This window comes from Nicotiana attenuata, unplaced genomic scaffold, assembly GCF_001879085.1.
Source record: "Nicotiana attenuata strain UT unplaced genomic scaffold, NIATTr2, whole genome shotgun sequence".
NCBI classification, from domain to species: Eukaryota; Viridiplantae; Streptophyta; class Magnoliopsida; order Solanales; family Solanaceae; genus Nicotiana; species Nicotiana attenuata.
In genome coordinates this window covers 21130-41461 of record NW_017672740.1, presented here as the reverse complement: position 1 = coordinate 41461, position 20332 = coordinate 21130, and the positions used below count along the sequence as shown (strand labels likewise).

The following is a 20332-nucleotide window of genomic DNA, read 5'->3' as shown; positions in this document are numbered from 1 at the left end:
AGTCCGAAAATCTAAACCAAAAATCCAAAAAATTCGGATTGCGGTTTGGATTTTGGGTTTGCCCAAACTATGCCCACCCTATTCACAACCGACTTGGAAATTTATATATGCAAACATGGAAAGGTTTAATTTTTATGTAACTGAGGTGTAAAAAGTATATGCTACTCCTATTAGGTCACATATCAAATAAAATCTTATGATAAGCCTTAATTGCTAAAGTTGTAAAAAAAATACTCCATCAGTTTTAAATTACTTGTCGTGCTTTCTAAAAATACTTGTCTGAGATTGTTTGTCATTTTAGAAGATTAAAACTAAATTAATTACTTTTTTCCTATTTTACCCTTAATATTAATAGTTCTTGAAGAATACAAATACATACGTTTTGAATAAATATTAAATAAAGAGAGATTAAATCCTAAAACAAAAATAAGGGTAAAACAGTCAGAAACTACTCCTATTTAATATTTTCTTAAGGGGCGTGTAAAATAGAAACACGACAGATAATTTGAGACGGATGGAGTAACTAATATGCTATCATTAATTAAAATTCATTGATATTGTCAAAACCCTCACAATATCAATTAAGAAGCTGAGAAACGTGGGAGAATTTAATTGAATTGGCCCTATGCAAGAAAGCAAATCCTCCACTACAAATAACTACATTATCAGAAGCAAATGTAGAAGTGTTTTATTAGTTTTCGAGTAGATATTTGTGCTTGTATCGTCTCTCCTCCAAAAAGACGATGGATTTCAGCAAAGGCTTGCCGGTTGGAGTTCATGAAGTCTCTCGTCCCTCTGCAAATTACCATCGAAGCATTTGGGGACACTATTTCCTTGATTGTGTTCCTGATTCCATGGTAATTTGCTGTAATATAATTTATAGATTGCCATATAAACTTGCTACAGAGTCATGTAAAGAGAAGTTTGGTCAGAATAATATCTAGGACTTCACATAAATATTCGATTGAATTCGCTGTTTATTTTTTCTAATCATTATACAGATATTGCACGTTGATTATATACGGTTATACATATTGTAAATGGAGTATACATATATTATACATTTGCATGTTATTTTTAGCTTCGTTAGGTGAGCCACTATTTGTGTTAATTCTTCTATTTTTGAGTGGACCGCTACCTATGGTTATATCATTTATAAATAAAATTTTATCAATAAGACCTTTGAAACATTTGCAATTTCGGTTTTTATTCATTTTATATTAAATCAAAAATAACAAAGAGAAACCAGTGTTGTTACTTCCCAAAGTTAAGAGGCGGATCTAAGATTTAACTTCCATGGGTTCGACTATAATTTTTTTTTGCATTGAACCCATTATATTTTTAAAGTTATGGGTTCATATCTATTATTTTTAATATTTTAATGAATTTTTACACATAAATTTTTACTCCGCGTCAAAAGTTATGGGTTCATTTGAACCCGTTGCTAACACTCTGCATCCCCCTGCCTATGGTATTGTGGTGTTAATGAAAGAAAGTAAACATGTATCCCTTACTCTTGTGATTTACCATTTGCTCTAGGACTAAATTCTTCTTCTATTAGTTCTTCATCTTATTCTGCTACTGATGAATCCGCCCTCTTCAACATGCTGCCTTCCAGATTATTAATCCTCTGGAACGAAAACAAGTTCAAGACTTGAGAGAAGAAGTGAGGAAGATGCTAATGGCAGTCCATGACACGTCTTCAGAAAAGCTCGAGTTGATTGATATAATCCAACGCTTAGGAGTATCGTACCATTTTGAAGAGGAAATTGAGGCATCGCTACAAAGGATGTACGAAGCCTGCCGTGAATGCAACAACATATTTGGGGATGACCTTTATCTTGTAGCTCTTGGTTTTCGTTTACTAAGACAACAAGGCCATTTTGTATCTTGTGGTAAGTGAGTAAACCTCTTCTCAACTACTTGAAGATCTACTTCATCATTTAGAATGATTTCAATTGATGATAAGTATATGAATTGTAGTCTCCGTATATATGTTCTTTGACAATCTTCATGTGTTGAACTGGTCTTTAATGAATGGCTCAATGTCCATTATTCTTAGTAGGGTCAATTTTGGACGGGTCAAAATAGGTTGACTTAATAATTGTGCAGGTCAAATGACCAGCCCAAAAGTTATTTGGGCTAAAATGGGTTGGGTCAAGATAGCTTAAAATTTGGGTCATAGCCCAACCCGCCCAACTCTTATTAGTCTTTAGTTAATATATATTGTTTTCTTATGAAATTGTATAATTACTAAATAAGACTTTTTTATTTTATTATGGTCATATATAACATATCAAACAAAAAAATAAAAAATTATTTCTAAGATATTTTGGCAAATTTACTCATACATCAATTTGGGCTAAAAATCAACCCAACTTTAAATGGATTGAGATGGGTTATGTCAAGACGAGTTCAACAAATAAGCGGGTCAATAAACAGCCCAACCTTGGGGAGTTGGACGGGTCATTTGGGCTTGGGCCAAATTAACCCACCGCGGCCCCCCCCCCCCCCCCCCCAAATTTTATATGTTTTCGACATAGGGCGGCTACACAATATTTGATCACCCATACTATAATACTCTATGATCTAGATGTTCGGCCATGAGTATGCAAGGGGAGTAAAGTATCCCACATCATTAAATATATTAATTGTAGTCCTACTATATTTTTCCGAATATATCATATACTTAAGGTTCAATTTGGTCCAAATTTGGTTTTCTTAAGAGAAATCGAGGAATGTGGTTTAGATTAAGAAGTATGTCGTGAAATTGTTTGCTTGTGAATATTAGAAATATTACTCTCTATATATATTTATGTATATGTATGTCCAAAAAATAATGATATTGTTTACCTCGAAAAATACGAGTAACAATTAAATTTGATTTTGTGGTTTTAAAGATACGTGATTTAATTCAATACCAATTAATAATCAAGAACTATGAAGTAAAAACGAAAGAGAAAGGTGAATCAAACTAGTGTTACTCAACAGCAGTGACCTCGAGCACAGGGACCTCGAGGTAGGCTTGGTATAATAAGAACAAGTATAAAAGCAAAGTAAGAACAATAGAGCTAAAGGACAATGCTGATGAAAAGCAAGCGAAAAAGGTAGAGTATATTCTATTCTCAATGCTCAGAATTATCTTACAAATGATTGGAGTCCCCTTCATAGAATAGGGGAACCCTAAATAAAGAATATTTTCATTTACAGTAGGGAATATTCTTGTTACAGCTATCTAATCGTCTAGTACGGAATTGTACAATCTTATTCCAGGATTCGCGCCATGACCTTGGGGACGTGGCTGGAATCTAGCTTGCTTTGGTACAAATCCATAACGGTACTATTTCGGAGTTGGGCATACTCGGGCCTGGTATTCCTCGCACTCCTATCCTCGGACATTGCGCTTTGTCTTCGAGCTTGATTTTGATCCACTGGTCTCGAATCTCGACCTCTCCTGAACTCGGGCCCATGACGGACCCTCGAGCCTACAAATCGGAGGCATACGATTTTGACCGCATACAGATATATTTATAATTTAGAATAATTTAACTTTAAACTTCTCATTTATTCTTACTGAGATAATGTGTAGTCACACAATATTTATGGTTTGTTTTAGACCATAAGTTTTCAAAAGTCTTTCTTTTATTCTTAAATTTTATCCCTAGTCAAACAACATTATATAAATTGGGAGGGAGGAAATATATATTTGTTTTTATGGATATTGTTATAAACGTAAATAATTATTGAGATTTAGATTCTAAAAATTGTTGCAACAGCTTATATAAACAGTTGCAATAGCCTCACTATAATATCCTCACATAAGCATTGCAATAAGTAATACCCTATTGCAACAGTTATATAATTATATTGTTGCGTTAAAATACATTATCCCTATTGCAACGATGAAGAATGAGACGGGCGCAGAACAATTGCAACAAAACTGTTGCAACGGATTTTCTGTAATATTGCAAAGGTTAATCGTTGCCATAGGTCTAATTTATAGTACAATTATAAGTATCACATGAAGGACAAAATATTTTTATTCTATCATTATTTCTTTCGGACTGCGAGTACATTTGAAAATTATGTGACAGTATTAATTCGTTTTTTCTAATATATTTTATTATACATCATATGGAGGAGTTTTCATATCGGTTAATAAATTTTGAATGGTTAATATGGTGTAAACAGATGTGTTCAAAAAGTTCAAGGACAATGAAGGAAATTTTGACAAGGCATTGACGACCAACGTGCCAGCAATGTTAAGTTTGTATGAAGCTGCACATATGAGAGTGGATGGAGAGGATATTCTCGAGGAAGCCTTAGTCTTCATATCAAATCATCTAAAATCAATGGTTCCTATTTTGAGTGATTCCTTTAGTGTACAAGTAATGCATGCCTTAAAACAGCCAATATCCATATGAGCTTAACGAGGGTAGAAGCAAGGAGATTTCTATCTACGTACCAAAGTTATGACACAAAGAATGAACTACTATTGGAATTTGCAAAGGTGGATTTCAATTTGTTGCAAAAGGTGCATAGGAAGGAGCTAAGTTCTATTACAAGGTACGTAGTTACTGATTTTTTATGAAAAGGCACGACAATACACTCGTTATTTAACCACGACACGCTCACTATATGTCTAAATTGCAAAGGTCCCACCCAACCATTTAAATTAAAAATAGTCGGCAGATGTATAATCATGTATAATATATGTATAACTGTGTATAATTAGTATACAATTTATGTATACCGGTTAGAAAAAGTAAATAGTAAATCCAGTGAGGTATTTGTGCAAATATCCCGGTAAATTGCATTCTGATATTGACTTTTGTGCATTTTTGTTCTATGGTTAAGATGTTTCTATATCTCCGACGACCACTCTTTATTTTCTGAAAAACATACAATTCACCTCCTTTCGATCGGCATTAATCTAGAAGAATTAGGTGTTTCTTGGACATGATTTCTCCTAAGAATTTCTTCTTCTGCAAATCTTCTCCTAAAGAACTACTATATCCATGATGTGTACATTGCAAGAAAAGGTTATATCGCTTCATTTCTCTTTATATTGGACTGAATAGAAAGTCACAAAGGATAAAACAAATTGAACTGCATTTCTGTCTACATTGGCTATTCAATTGGCTATTCAATGTTGCAAGACAAAGTTGCACAATGACCTAAGTTTTACCTAGTGTTTGGACATAGATTTGGTTGAAACTTGAAACAAACGTTTTTGAAGTTGTGTTAAAAATAATTTTTGAAAGTTGAAATTGTATTTGGACATGCATTTTGTACGAAAAGAACGTGAAGTTTTGTTAGACGTGGAAGAAATATTTTCATCCAAAAACTCTCTCAAACCATATTTTGGGAACTTGAAAAAATTCAAAATATTCCGTAAAGAAATAATGTTTTTAAAAAAATATAAAAAATAAAGTTGCCAAAATTGGGTAGGACAAGAGATATTTTTTAACTAGAGACTGATTGAAAGATTTTATTTTGGATTTAGGTGGTGGAAAGATTTGGACATTGTAAGCAAGTGTCCTTTTGCACGAGATCGATTAGTAGAGAGCTATTTTTGGGCATTGGGAGTGTACTTCGAGCCAAAATTTGCTATTGCAAGAAGAATGCTCGCTAAAGTAATTGCCTTGGCTACCATTATCGACGACATCTACGATGCGTATGGAACTTACGATGAACTTATGTGTTTCACAGAGGCAATTGAGAGGTTTGCTAAATTCTTAATAATTTTTGCCTACTTTTTTCTACTTTCAATATAGTACTCCTCTCCATCTTTTTGACAAATGCCAGATCTTCTCTCTTTCTTTTGTTCTAAATCATTTAGTAATCAATATTCAATGTATATAGTAAGCACATGGAGTAGACAAAGAGTATATGTATGACTATTACGCTACTATTACGCCAACGTTGCTCGTTCTCGAGCAATCAAACTATACTTTATATAGATACGATCTTTTTAAACAATTCTCCCAACCCATCACACCAGGAATCTTGATAATAGACTAAGCACAAGGGGGTAACATCTTCACTTCAAGATTTGACTCACAAGTACCCTGCATTATTCACAAATCACTCTCTTACTCTAACATAGAGGTCAATGACATTACATTTCCTTCATGAATCAAGTGCCCTCACCCAACAAAAGGAATTAGTTCCACACACAATAAAATTTAGGAACAATTAGGAACTCAAGATAGAAAGAATTCACTCACTCTCAAAAATAATATTCATATGTCACAAAAGATGCATCATAGGCTTGCCCGTAGTGTACTCTCTACTAATCGAGCTCATTTAGTCTAGGATCAAGTAGGACTTTAATTGGTTGTAATGTAGGCTGCGGGTCGGGTAGGATACATTTGGATATAAGAGTGACTACACCTCCCTAAGCACTTTAATACATACGCTTTAACATTCAACCCCATACTTATGTCAAACCATAACTTCACATTCACATCAATGTACATTAACTCCATACTTCTTTAAGTACAATTACATCAAGAGTCACCACTATCAAGGAATATTTTTCATAGCTATAAAACTATTTTTTTTTTTTCAATTCAACTGGCTCTTACTTTTCAAAACAGTGCACCTTTCTCCTTATTTCATTAGTTCCACTCAAAAGCCAAACCAGCTATCCCACACTTTAACTTTTACAAAGTTCATAACAATTCAAGTGCTCATGAGAGGTGAAAATATTCAAATAGATGGTTAATTCAAACAAATGGGTAAGTCTTGTAATGTGGTTGCCAAAGAAATAGGATAACAGGCTCGAATGGGTTAACTACATTACATAACAATTAGGCGGGAAAACTATATATATCTGGCTCAACAAAGAAATGCCTATATCACTTCCAAGACTGAACAACACTATTATTTCGCTTTGCAAACATACGGGGCAAGTTCTAGACATCAAATGCAATGCACCAAATAACACACAAACCTCACACACACATGGCACATAACTCACTCAGGATTAGACTCATCAAGAGACTCTAGTCAAAGCAGTTAAGCAAATTTAAGATTTTACAATTTAAGGTACTTATACAAGAGTCAAAAACTGAGCCTAAGCGTCACAACCAAAGTACTCACTATTCTCAAGGAATAATATAGTCAAGAGATATCGCTTCAATTCAATTCATCTCACAATGGCTCCTACTCCTAAAAAAAACTAACTACACCCGGTTCAAATAAAACCCTTAGAAAAGAACCGCGGTACAAAGATAAACCAAGGGGGAATTACTACACTACCTACAAAGAAAATCTTTTTGTCCTTTTTCTGTAGACTTAAATCCCTCAAGACAACTGTCTAGGAGATCCATCGTCAAGAAAAGTCCAATTTTTCTACTTTTTTTCATAGCTACTACCATACTACACAACTACGAAAACAAAAATAAGAAGTTAACATTTTTAATAAGATCCTACTACAAATTATCTAGAGAATTCTCCCACCACACACTTAAAAGAGTGCAGTGTCTCCACAAATAAAGAAAAATAATAACGAGGGTGGACAAGAAACTCCCTGAAAGGCCAAAGGCCGAAGAAATAGCGGCTCACGAGGTACTCAGGCTTCCCTCAAGCATGGTCTTTTGTGTGGGGCACCCCACACTTAGTTCTCACCATCTAGCTCACTTTTGCACTCTTCCAACAGCTTTGCCTCCTATGCTTATAATTTTACAAACGGAAAAGGTCCAAATATGCCCGTGAACTATTTGAAATAGGACAAATATGCCCATCGTTAATATATTGGCCCAAATATGCCCAAACCTTCCAATAGTTGTGCAAATTTGCCCTTTTTTAACGGAAACAATATTTTTTCTTTTCTTTTTTTAATTAATTAAGATCAAAATATTTTTCCAGTTTTTACAAAAATATCGCTTTAAAAAAACTGAAAAATAATTTCTAAAACAATTGTTTTTGTAAAAACTAAAAAAAGAATTGAAAAGCAATTTTCTAAAGCAATATTTTTGTAAAAACTGAAAAAAACAAACATTTTCTTTTTAATAGTTTTTAGTTTAAAAAAATTCAGTTTTTTTCCAGTTTTTACCGCTTTAAAAAATTGCTTTTCAGTTTTTTTTTCTAGATTTTACAAAAATCATTGTTTTAGAAAATAATAATCAGTTTTTTTAAAGCAATTTTTTTTCGTTTTTTCAGTTTTTAATAAAAATAAATTCAGTTTTTTTTTTCAGTTTTTACAAAAACATTGCTTTAGAAAATTGCTTTTTAGATTTTATTTCTGTTTTTACAAAAATATTGTTTTAGAAAATATTTTTCAGTTCTTTTGTAAAAACTGGAAAAAAAATATTTCCGTTTTTTTCTTCAGCTTTTTGGAAAAAAAACTTTTAGAAAAATTGCTTTAGAAAAAAAATATTTTAATTAATTAAAAAAAGAAAAGAAAAAATACTGTTTCCATTAAAAAAATGGCAAATTTGCACAACTATTGGACGGTGTGGGCATATTTGGGCCAAACTATTAACGACGGGCATATTTGTCCTATTTCAAATAGTTCACGGGCATATTTGGACCTTTTCCGTTCTACAAAACAAAAACAGACACTACAAAAATAATATAATAAAGATAAAATAAAATAAAGCAGTAAAGCTGGGTTGCTTCCCAAGCGCCTGATTTAACGTCGCGTCGCGGCACGACTTGAACCAATTTTCGCCTCCACCTCGAACTTATGAATTGAGCCCCCAATTTGGCTTCAAGCTTTTTGCTATGCTCGTGGGGTGGTGGGATAAATGTAATTGGGCCAAGTATCCAATTTCGCATTCTATACTTCTTGGCCTTCAGATGAGGTATGTAATTCTTTTTCTCTGGCACAATAAATTCCAGAATGTAAGCACCTTGTTCCTCATCCATTGGCTCCTCCAAAGGCTCGAACGACTCAATTCTCATATCATCATCCAAACACAATGTCGAAAAATCATGGAATGAGGACCAATGCGTTCCAACTCAAGAACTGCGTCACTATTTACATCCTCATATGTACACACACTAGAGTCTTCAAATATAACATTATCTACTTCCTCACAGGACTCTAGTGTGCTTTCCTCAACATGGACATCATCAATAAAAGTATGGTCGAATGATTGACTCTCCACTTTTAGCTCCTCAATTTGGCGTATAAGCTCATTTTCAGTTTCACACAACTCAAAACTATTTGTTGGGCGTTAGACGCATCAACCTTTGCAATCAATTGAGCTCCTAAGCTGTGAATAACAGTGCCAAATTTTTCAATCTCTTGTCCCAGTTCAGCTCTTCCTTCTATTAAGTCTTTAATCCCACCTGTAATTTTCTCACGTTGAGCCTCATATATTTCTAACTTTTCAGCTTGTTCTACCAGCCAAGTTTGACTCAAAATCTCCTCTTTTTCAAAATTTCCTCTTGCTGGTACTCGCTCTCTTCATTTAATTCTTCCATATTGGCCTTCATTCTTGTGGTTGCTGCCCTCATTCTCTTCATATATTTTTTGAGTTCATCCTGTTGTTCTGCTACTTGCCTCAGAATATCCCTAATATATCCATCACGTTTCATATCCCGTACTTCATTACCCCTATCAAACTCACAAACACTGTTAGAAAGATCATAATAAGGGTTCAGAGAACGATGAAAAGAATTAGGACAATCATCCCGATGGCGATCTTGACCACTGCACATATTACAAATATTCCACTCAAACGATTGAGATTGTGCGCACAACCAGCTCCTGAAAATATTCTGACAATTTTTCCACTAGTGGGTCTCCACAATATGGACAAGGATCATCAAAGTAATAATAATCATCATTCAAATAATTTTCATTCCAAGATGTCATGTCAAAACAAGAAAAGAAAATACTAACTAAATAAGAAAATTAAAAACTTGAACAAAAATCAACTAAAAGCTAAACTTAGATAAACAATCAATAACTAAGTCCCCGAAAACGGCGCCAAAAACTTGTTGTGACCAAACACACACGCAAGTATACGTGGCCGTCAAGTAATAAAGTGACTCGAAAGTCGGATGTCGAACCCACAGAGACTTAGATTAATCGTTAACTAAGAATACTAAAATCAATTCACTGTCCAAGATAATAAAAAATATATTATTTTTCTACTAAACTACTATTGCGGAAATTAAACAAGTAATTAGCTAAATCAATTAGGAGCAAGCGATTATGGTTGGATTTTAATTAAAGGAGATGAAGATTCCAGGGTTGTGGTCGGTTTGTCAATCCTATTGAGTTTGTAATTACACCTGTTAATCTGAATTATCTATGATTGCTAGTTGACCGGATCAATTATATAAATAGCATGTTCCCACAATACTTTCCGTCTATCCATAATATATCAACCCTATATTCCTATGGTCTTGAATCTATCATGAACGAATATAATACGATATTCACTTAAGCAAGAATGTTAGGTATATTCCTATCCTAACCGCGAAATCTTTCCCCGAGCCACGGGTTCAGAAACAAGCTCTCTCTAATTCTACTCTAATCTAAATACGGCTTTCCCAAGCATATCATAGATAGTAAATAGAACTCAATTGCTGGCCAAACTATTAAGCAATTATGCATAGAATTAGAGAAACAACCAAAGATGATAACTCGAACTAACGGAGATGTAATTAATAAACTTAAATATTCATGACAACCACAACCCTAGAACGTGAAGTTTATCTCCACATAGACATGGTAGCCAAACAACAAATCATACAAAGAAACATAAAAATACTAAATATGGAGGAAGAAAGATGAAACTCGGCCTTCACGGCAGCTCCGTACTCTCCCTTGGTCAGAAGTTCCGTAAATATTGTGTTTAAGGACTATTTATAGGTGTAAGTAAAAGGCCTAGACGAAGTAACCAAGTCCAAAACAAAAAAGAAGACAAAATAGGCTTGAAACCCGGACCACCCTCGCTACAAGCCTCGCGGCGCGAGGCAAAATGCGAGCTTCATCTTGCTTTAGCCTTGGCGGCGCGAGCTCTAACGCAAGCAACTTCCCTCGCCTCGCCTCGCTGCTGCTTCGTTTATTTCCTCCAAAGTGGCTTTTGCCTAACCTTTCTTCTCTAATGTCTTCTTTAGTTTGCTGCTTCAATTTAATTGGAAGATCTCAACTAAACTCCAATGCCACATAATCAAGTCTACGTTACATCATCCAAGATCCCCTCAAATTACTTTCATTCTTTATTGCACTTGGTTTCCTCCATATTGAATGATTTTGGTCTTCAACATAAAGACTATTTAATATTAATTCACCATATGCTCAAAATTCATCATTTTGTTTAAAATTCATCTCCAAAATAGCTACACATAAAATAAATTCAATTAAACAGACATATAGTATAATTTAGCATGAAAACACCTAAATATAAGGTAAATAATGCACTAAAAATATGAAATTATAGCCACATATCAACTATATTTACATAAGTATACACTTTATGCTCAGCGAATGATAGGTATAACCAGTGTCTACTTTATTCTTTGTGATGTACGGACAACTAGTTTTAAAGTCTTTATTTATTAAACTCGTTGCCATATTAAATTTCGCTCATATATTGGGTCGGAAGGAGTATACAACAGGGTGTTTTATTTTGTTTCTAACTAAGGAAAATTAACATTCTTTATGAGATTGACTAAAAAAGAAAGACTGCCGCGTATTGGGAGGGAGGGAGTAGTAGATAAAGAATTACATTTGGAAAGGATGGGCATATTGCCTAACGAGGAAATGGGTCATCATGACCAATTACTATAATGAAATTAAGAAAATATCCTTTTAGTTCTCGTACGTGTAAAATATAAATCTCCTACGTATAAAAATAAAATTTTCACGTGTATAAAAAAGAGATAGGTCATATTATTTCTGTTAATTATGTACTGCTCAAATTGACCAATAAGATTCTTGACAGCAGATGGGACGTTAGTGCAATCGATGAATTGCCGCCATACATGAAATCCTGTTATCTTGCCATTCTCGATGTTTATGCTGAAATGGAGGAGGAATTGGCCAAGAGAGGAGAATCTTATCGGGTTGACTACGCTAAAAATGAGGTCATATCTGTTTAGTTACAATTTGTATTACTACGTTCATATAACTATTTGAATGTTTCTTTTTGGAGTAAATATACTTCATTTCCGGCGATTGAAAATTGCTATCAACGAAACATAAAAAGGGGAAATTATTGGTAAAGGGTTATTTGTATAAGTAGGATCATTTGGTGCCGCTTTAAATTTTAAGCCCGGTAAGATAAGTCTTGGAAAAATTGCTTCCAGATAGAATTTTGAGAAACGCTCCTAGCAATCAACATAAGTTATTATATGGAGGGTACCACATTTTGTCGTAAAATATGGCAATTGCCATAAGTTTTCATATGGTAATCACGAGAATTTACTATAAAATATGACAATTATCAGAATTAATAAGATATAATAATAGCAGGAATTTGCCACAAAATATGATAATCATGTTAATCGCCAGAAATATTTTTATGATGATTGTTTGACTCAAAAGTTATCTAAACCTTTTGAACAAATCAATCAAAGATGAATGGGTAAATCCTAGTTAAAGATAATTAACTCTAGATCCGAGAGGAATAATATGAGTAGAAAAACATAGCCGAGTATAAATATTGGGCGTGATTATTGCCAGATTTAATAGCATAGAGAAAGATGCAATGAATAACATTAAATGGCGATAAAATGTAGATAAAGGAGAAGATTCACCCGATCTTGAGTGAGTCGGATCTTCTTTCATTTGATAAAGATGAATGATCGATAAAATACAAGAACCATTGGACCCTTTTTGGATCTGATGAAGGTATGAGATCACAGATCCTATCCTCTCGAAGGAGAGGAGTGTTTACATATTTTTCTAGCAAGAGGGAGAGGGAGAGAGCCCGAGCCCCTTTTTTGGGAAGTCCTCCCTTCCTATTTATAAGGGGTATCCCTAAAAAACACATTAAAAGAAAAGGTACAATTAGAGGGAATATTCGGTAGAATATTCCTTTTGAGGATTCCAAAGCAGACTAGTTGTTTCATCACTGTCCGACCTCGGCCTGTCCGACCTTGGCCTGTCCGACCTCGGCTTTATTGATGACGGTCCGACCTCAGCTTTACCGATGACGGTCCGACCTTGGCTTTATTGATGACGGTCCGACCTCAGCTTTACTGATGACGGTCCGACCTTGGCTTTATTGGTGACGGTCCGACCTTGGCCTTATTGGTGACTGTCCGACCTTGGCCTGTCCGACCTCGGCCTGTCCGACCTTAGCCTTATGTCTTCGCGTGCCGAATTTCTCTGGTCTAATTTTGACCCATACAGTTAGTCCCTCCGCTAATCAAGGTCGTCTCTTGGTCGAGCTCGGTGAGCGGACTTCATTAATCGTAGTTCGAGAAATTCGCATGGGGAGGTCGACTAGTATGGGTTGCAGCTGAGGATGCCGATGCCGAGGGAGAATATCTTGGAGATAGTGGTGAAGAGAGTGGCGATGGTGCCGCCGAGTGAAAAGATAGCTGTCTTTTTTGACCATTAATCCGGGTCGTATGTAATCTACGACTTTTTGCGCAGTGACTTTGTATATAGAAGAACTTTTCGTTGTTATTCGCCTTGTACTTTTCCATGTTTTCGCTTTTCACGACTTTGGTGCGAGGTAGATTCCTGCATGGCGAGTCCCGGTCTTTCTTTCCTTTATATTTTCTGACGGCACTTGGCTTTAGGGACACTTCGAATTCTCTTCGGCGAAGGCCCATGGTCTTAGAGGGTATTATTTTGATTTTGTCGAAATATTGACCCGTCATCGTTTGATCGAGGTCGAAACTTCTTCTTGGCGGAGGCCCTTGTCCTTGACGGGTGTTATTTCGAACTTTTTCAAAATATTAACCCGTCGTCGTTCGATCGAAGTCGAACTCTTCTTTTTGACGAAGGGCCTTGGCCTTAAAGGGTGTTATTTCGAATTATCGAAATATTAACCCGTTGTCGTTGGATCGAGGTCGAACACTTCTTTTTGGCGAAGGCCCTTGGCCTTAAAGGGTGTTATTTTGAATTATCGAAATGTTAACCCGTCGTTCGATCGAGGTCGAATTCCTCCTCTTTGGCGAAGGCCCTTGGCCTTAAAAGGGTGTTATTTCGACTTATCGAAATGTCAACCCGTCGTCGTTCGATCGAGGTCGAACTCTTCTTTTTGATGAAGGCCCTTGGCCTTAAAGGGTGTTATTTCAAATTATCGAAGTGTTAACCCGTCGTCGTTCGATCGAGGTCGAACTCTTCTTTTTGGCGAAGGCCCTTGGCCTTAAAGGGTGTTATTTTAAATTATCGAAATGTTAACCCGTTGTTCGATCGAGGTCGAACTCTTCTTCTTTGGCGAAGGCCCTTAGCCTGAGTCCCAGTTCGAGCGAGGTCAAACTGTCAAACTTTGATAGCGAAGTTCAAGCGAGGTCGAACTGTTAATCTTCAATGGCGAAGGCACATAGCCTGAGTCCCAGTTCGAGCGAGGTCGAACTAGGCACTTAGCCTGAGTCCCAGTTCGAGCAAGGTCGAACTGTCAAACTTTGATGGCGAAGGCACTTAGCCTGAGTCCCAGTTCGAGTGAGGTCGAACTGTTAATCTTTGATGGCGAAGGCACATAGCCTGAGTCCAAGTTCGAGCGAGGTCGAACTCTTAACCTTTAATGGAGAAGGCACATAGCCTGAGTCTCAGTTCGAGCGAGGTCGAACTATTAATCTTTGATGGTATAGCCTGAGTCCCAGTTCAAACGAGGTCGAACTGTCAAACTTTGATGGCGAAGGCACATAGCCTGAGTCCCAGTTCGAGCGAGGTCGAACTGTCAAACTTTGATGGCGAAGGCACTTAGCCTGAATCCCAGTTCGAGCGAGGTCGAACTGTCAAACTTTGATGGCGAAGGCACATAGCCTGAGTCCCAGTTCGAGCGAGGTCGAACTGTCAAACTTTGATGGCGAAGGCACTTAGCCTGAATCCCAGTTCGCGCGAGGTCGAACTGTCAAACTTTGATAGCGAAGGCACTTAGCCTTAATTCCAGTTCGAGCGAGGTCGAACTGTTAATCCTCGATGGCGAAGGCACATAACCTGAGTCCCAGTTCAAACGAGGTCGAACTGTCAAACTTTGATAGCGAAGGCACTTAGCCTGAGTCCCAGTTCGAGCGAGGTCGAACTGTCAAACTTTGATGGCGAAGGCACTTAGCCTGAGTCCCAGTTCGAGCGAGGTCGAGCTGTCAAAATTTGATAGCAAAGGCACTTAGCCTGAGGCCCAGTTCGAGCAAGGTCGAACGGTCAAACTTTGATGGCGAAGGCACTTAGCCTTAATCCCAGTTCGAGCGAGGTCGAACTATTAATCTTTGATGGCGAAGGCACATAGCCTGAGTCCCAGTTCGAGCGAGGTCGAACTGTTAATCTTCGATGGCGAAGGTATATAGCCTGAGTCCCAGTTCGAGCGAGGTCGAACTGTCAAACTTTGATGGCGAAGGCACTTAGCCTTAATCCCTGTTCGAGCGAGGTCGAACTGTCAAACTTTGATAGCGAAGGCACTTAGCCCGAGTCCCAGTTCAAGCGAGGTCGAACTGTCAAACTTTGATAGCGAAGGCACTTAGCCTGAGTCCCAGTTCGAGCGAGGTCGAACTGTCAAACTATGATAGCGAAGGCACTTAGCCTGAGTGCCAGTTTGAGCGAGGTCGAACTGTCAAACTTTGATGGCAAAGGCACATAGCCTGAGTACCAGTTCGAGCGAGGTCGAACTGTTAAACTTTGATGGCGAAGGCACTTAGCCTTAATCCCAGTTCGAGCGAGGTCGAACTGTTAATCTTTGATGGCGAAGGCACATAGAGCCTGAGTCCCATTTTGTTTAATTTTGCTTGCATTGGAGAATATGATGCGTTTCATGGGGGAGTCCCAGTTTGTTTAATTTTGCCTGCACCGGAAAATATGATGCGTTTCCTTGTTGATTGCTCCTGTTTCTATTCCACTTAGAGAAATAGTTAGTTAAAACTAAATAAAAGCATTTGTTACCTCAGTTTGATCTGGTGCAAAGGAATGCTTGGAGGGCAAGCACAATTAGCAGGAAGCAGTGACGCTGAAGTAAAGTCGAGCCACTCCCAAATTCATCACTGTTTCTTATTCTTGTGTTGATCATCATCATCTACTGTTTGAGTGGTGGGCTGTAGTTGATCATCATTGGCAGCGGCTCAAGGGCAGTAGGATGATCCGATGACACAGTTTCAGTAGTCATGGATGAAGATGATTGATCAAGTAAGAACTTTTCATACATATAGAAAATAAAGAAAACAGGGTGGACTCATGTCCACTTGATGGATGATCTGTCAGCATTTGGTGGAATTACTAACTAATCCATCAAGATTCAATTTTTAAATACTATATGGAAAGAGATTTTAACACTTGGAAAGGTCATTACGCCCCGTGATCACAGCGTTGTCGTCGCGACCAACGACGATAAACATTCAGCTCAGAGAAACTATACGGGTAAGTTGAGTCTCCCAAACGGGCCCAACCAAGTTGAAATTCAGTGCGCACAACTCCAGTGGAGGTGTAACATCGCCACGAAATGGCATTCGAGATGCGCAATTCAGCATCGGATATGTTGTACACCTCAAGGGTACCTATGAGGGATTTCTGAGAACCGTCACTAGAAATATTGCATTTGATCTCGAACCCTGCATTAATGGCGCAACCTGATCCTTTGCCGATACCAAATGGGTATGGAATTGTAACGTTCCCACACTGCTTATGACATCCTGGTTTTGTTATATTGACACCTTTAGTAATTGTTGCGGTGGTGCTGTTAGTGGTTGTTTGGGCCGTGGCTAATGTCAATACTAGAACACAAGCGTAAAAACAAGCAATTTGGTAAGGAAGCAAAATTTTTTTTTAGGCCTCCATGGTTTTTTGTAGTTTCCTAAAACTAGATGCAAACTCTGGTTGGTTATAAGAAGTCGTGCTAGTGTTAGAATATTGTTGTAGGAGTACTTCTCCATTCCCTCCATTTGCAGTAACAAGCATGGATTAAAGGGAGGAGAATTAAAAAAAATACGAATGATTAGGTTGAAGATATTACTCATCTGGATTGAATATATTATCCATATATTTTTTAGAGATCTAGAGAAAACTAGAACCTTAACTAGAAAATTCCCACAGACAACGCCAAATTGTTTGACTCAAAAGTTATCTAAACCTTTTGAACAAATCAATCAAAGATGAAGGGGTAAATCCTAGTTAAAGATAATTAACTCTAGCTCCGAGAAGAATAATATGAGTAGAAAAACATAGCCGAGTATACATATTGGGCGTAATTATAGCCAGATTTAATAGCATAGAGAAAGATGCATTGAATAACATTAAATAGCGATAAAATGTAGATAAAGGAGAAGATTCATCCGATCTTGAGTGAGTCGGATCTTCTTTCATTTGATAAAGATGAATGATCGATAAAATACAAGAACCATTGGACCCTTTTTGGATCTGATGAAGGTATGGGATCACAGATCCTATCCTCTCGAAGGAGAGGAGTGTTTACATATTTTTCTAGCAAGAGGGAGAGGGAGAGAGCCCGAGCCCCTTTTTTGGGAAGTCATCCCTTCCTATTTATAAGGGGTATTCCTAAAAAAAAATTAAAAGAAAAGGTACAATTAGAGGGAATATTCGGTAGAATATTCCTTTTGAGGATTCCAAAGCAGACTAGTTGTTTCATCACTGTCCGACCTCGGCCTGTCCGACCTTGGCCTGTCCGACCTCGGCTTTATTGATGACGGTCCGACCTCAGCTTTACCGATGACGGTCCGACCTTGGCTTTATTGATGACGGTCCGACCTCAGCTTTACTGATACGGTCCGACCTTGGCTTTATTGGTGACGGTCCGACCTTGGCCTTACTGGTGACGGTCCGACCTTGGCCTGTCCGACCTTGGCCTTATGTCTTCGCGTGCCGAATTTCTCTGGTCTAATTTTGAACCATACAATGATACTAGAGTTTGCCATAAAATATGGCAATTGCCAGAATTTTTCATATAACCGGAACGCTTATTTCCCAAGAATTTTTTTACCGGAGTCAAAATGTAAATGATGTCCTAAAAGGTCCACCCAACATTATTTTTTGAATGGCAAATTGGGTTGTCAATCTGATATATGATGCTCGATATCCGTTTTGGTATACGAATTTTGCAGTGCCTTCAATTGACTTGTCACGTTCATAAAATATAAATTTGCATGTTCAATGTTTAATCATAGGAAATTACATTCATTTACTTTCTTGTCTTTATCTTTTTCATTTCTAATGTTATTATTCATAGTCCAGCAGAAGTGAGATTTTTAAAAAAAAATTAAGCTATTAACCTCCGACAAGGTGCCTTTGGATATGGGAGTTTGGCTTGACCCCTGCCATGTCTCCTCTCACTTTGTATACCGGTGCTCTTAACCTAAATAGTCACTCATCCAATTGTTTAAAGTATGTATAGTATATGTATGATACATATATAGTCGTGCATAAGTAGTACATAAATTCGGGTTAGAAAAAATAAACAGTAAATCTGAGCGACTATTTGTATAGAATCCCTAATTTCTTGCCATTCTTAGTTGATCGTACATAATTCCATTTCCTTGTATCCCCACCCCTCTCAAACCCCCCCCCCCCCCCCAAATAAAAAAAGTTGATGAGCTATTCCTGAGTGACTCTTTAATGACATAGTGACTAAATATTTTGGACTTGTACTCCAGATGAAAAAGCTGACTAGGGCATATTTTGAGGAGGCAAAGTGGTCTCATTCAGCTAATTGTTATGTCCCAACTTTTGAGGAGTACATGAAGGTTGCACTTGTTTCTAGTGGTTACATGATGGTTGCAACAACTTCTTTAGTTGGCATAGATGATAATTTGATAAACAAGAATGTCATGGATTGGATAACACATGAACCTTTAATTGTTCAAGCTTCAACAGTAATTGCCAGACTGATGGATGACATGGCTGGACATGATGTAAGAATGTGTTATGCTAGTTTAACTAGTTTCCAATAACTTTTTACAGCTGCTTCTCTAAGTGAACACATTTTTTGTAGTTTGAACAGGAAAGAGGACATGAACCTTCAGCAGTGGAGTGCTACATGAAGCAGCATGGAACATCAAAAGAAGAGGTGTTTTTGGAGCTTCAAAAATTAGCAAGCAATGCATGGAAAGAGATAAACAGACAATGTATGTATCCTAGAGAAGTACCAATGCTTATTCTCATGTGAGTTCTTAATCTTGCACGCGTGATAGATCTCCTTTACAACGATGGAGATGCATTTACACATTCCACCTGCCAAGCTCAAGAACATCATTACTTCAACATTGGTTGATCCTGTTCCATAATGTAACCATGTTACTGTAGGGATGGCATGGGGCGGGGAAGGGCGGGTGCAGGGCAGGTTCTGTTTTAACTCACAAAATTTCAACCCGCCCCGCATAGCATGTTCACCCGCATCCACTCACCCCACAACTGCACCCGCATCCACCCGTCCCGCCCCGCCTCGCTCAATAAATTTATTTATTTATATTTATTTTTTTAGCATTGAATTTTCTGCTCAAGCTTTTTAAGTTAGTTAATTATATTTACTCTCATTAAACTAATTCATTTCTTTGGTATATATCTAATGTTTCTTTTGGTATTTCGGTTGCTTCAGTTGTATCTTGCTGAAGATTATGCTTCAGCTATTAGGAGTTTAACCCAAAAAAAAAAAAAAACAGAAAGTAATTAATACAGATGAATTACAAAGATGAAACAAATCAAAAGAACCTTTTTTTAGAAGAAATTTTTGGCGTTTCCTTGTTTCATTGTCAAATGATACTTGTTAATTTATCTTCTGCTTTTTGTTTCTTCTGGGGGTGGGGGTGGGGCTGTGGTGCGAGGGAAGGGGCTGCATTTTCAAATAGCCAGCAATAGAATTTGTGCAGAATAGATTCATCTCTTTCTTAACTTTGTGTCAGGATTTGAACCCGCACCGCGAATATTTTTTCTAAAAAAAAGTGAAACCGCCCCGCTCCACAATCGCACAGGCCCAAACCCACCCCACCCACACATAGGTTCAAACTCGCCCCGCCCCACACACGCAGTGCCCCATTGTCATCTTTACATGTTAGGATCATCTGATATCATCATTTATACTTAGGGCGATGTGCACAGATAGCCACTAACAGCTTATGTCTTTATTTTAAAGCCAGCGTTTTAAATGTCTTTAGTCTTTAGCCACTGGTTTAATAAACTTTAACTGCTCGGACAAAAATACCCTTCTGCCCATGTCCTTAACTTCAGGACTTCAGGACTACATGTCCTTAA

At 37.2% G+C, this 20332-nt stretch overlaps 1 pseudogene; it reads left to right on the top strand.

Moving 5' to 3' along the window:
* The first annotated feature begins 743 nt into the window (after positions 1 to 743).
* LOC109214339 lies at positions 744 to 19368 on the top strand (annotated as a pseudogene).
* Positions 19369 to 20332: the final 964 nt, after the last annotated feature.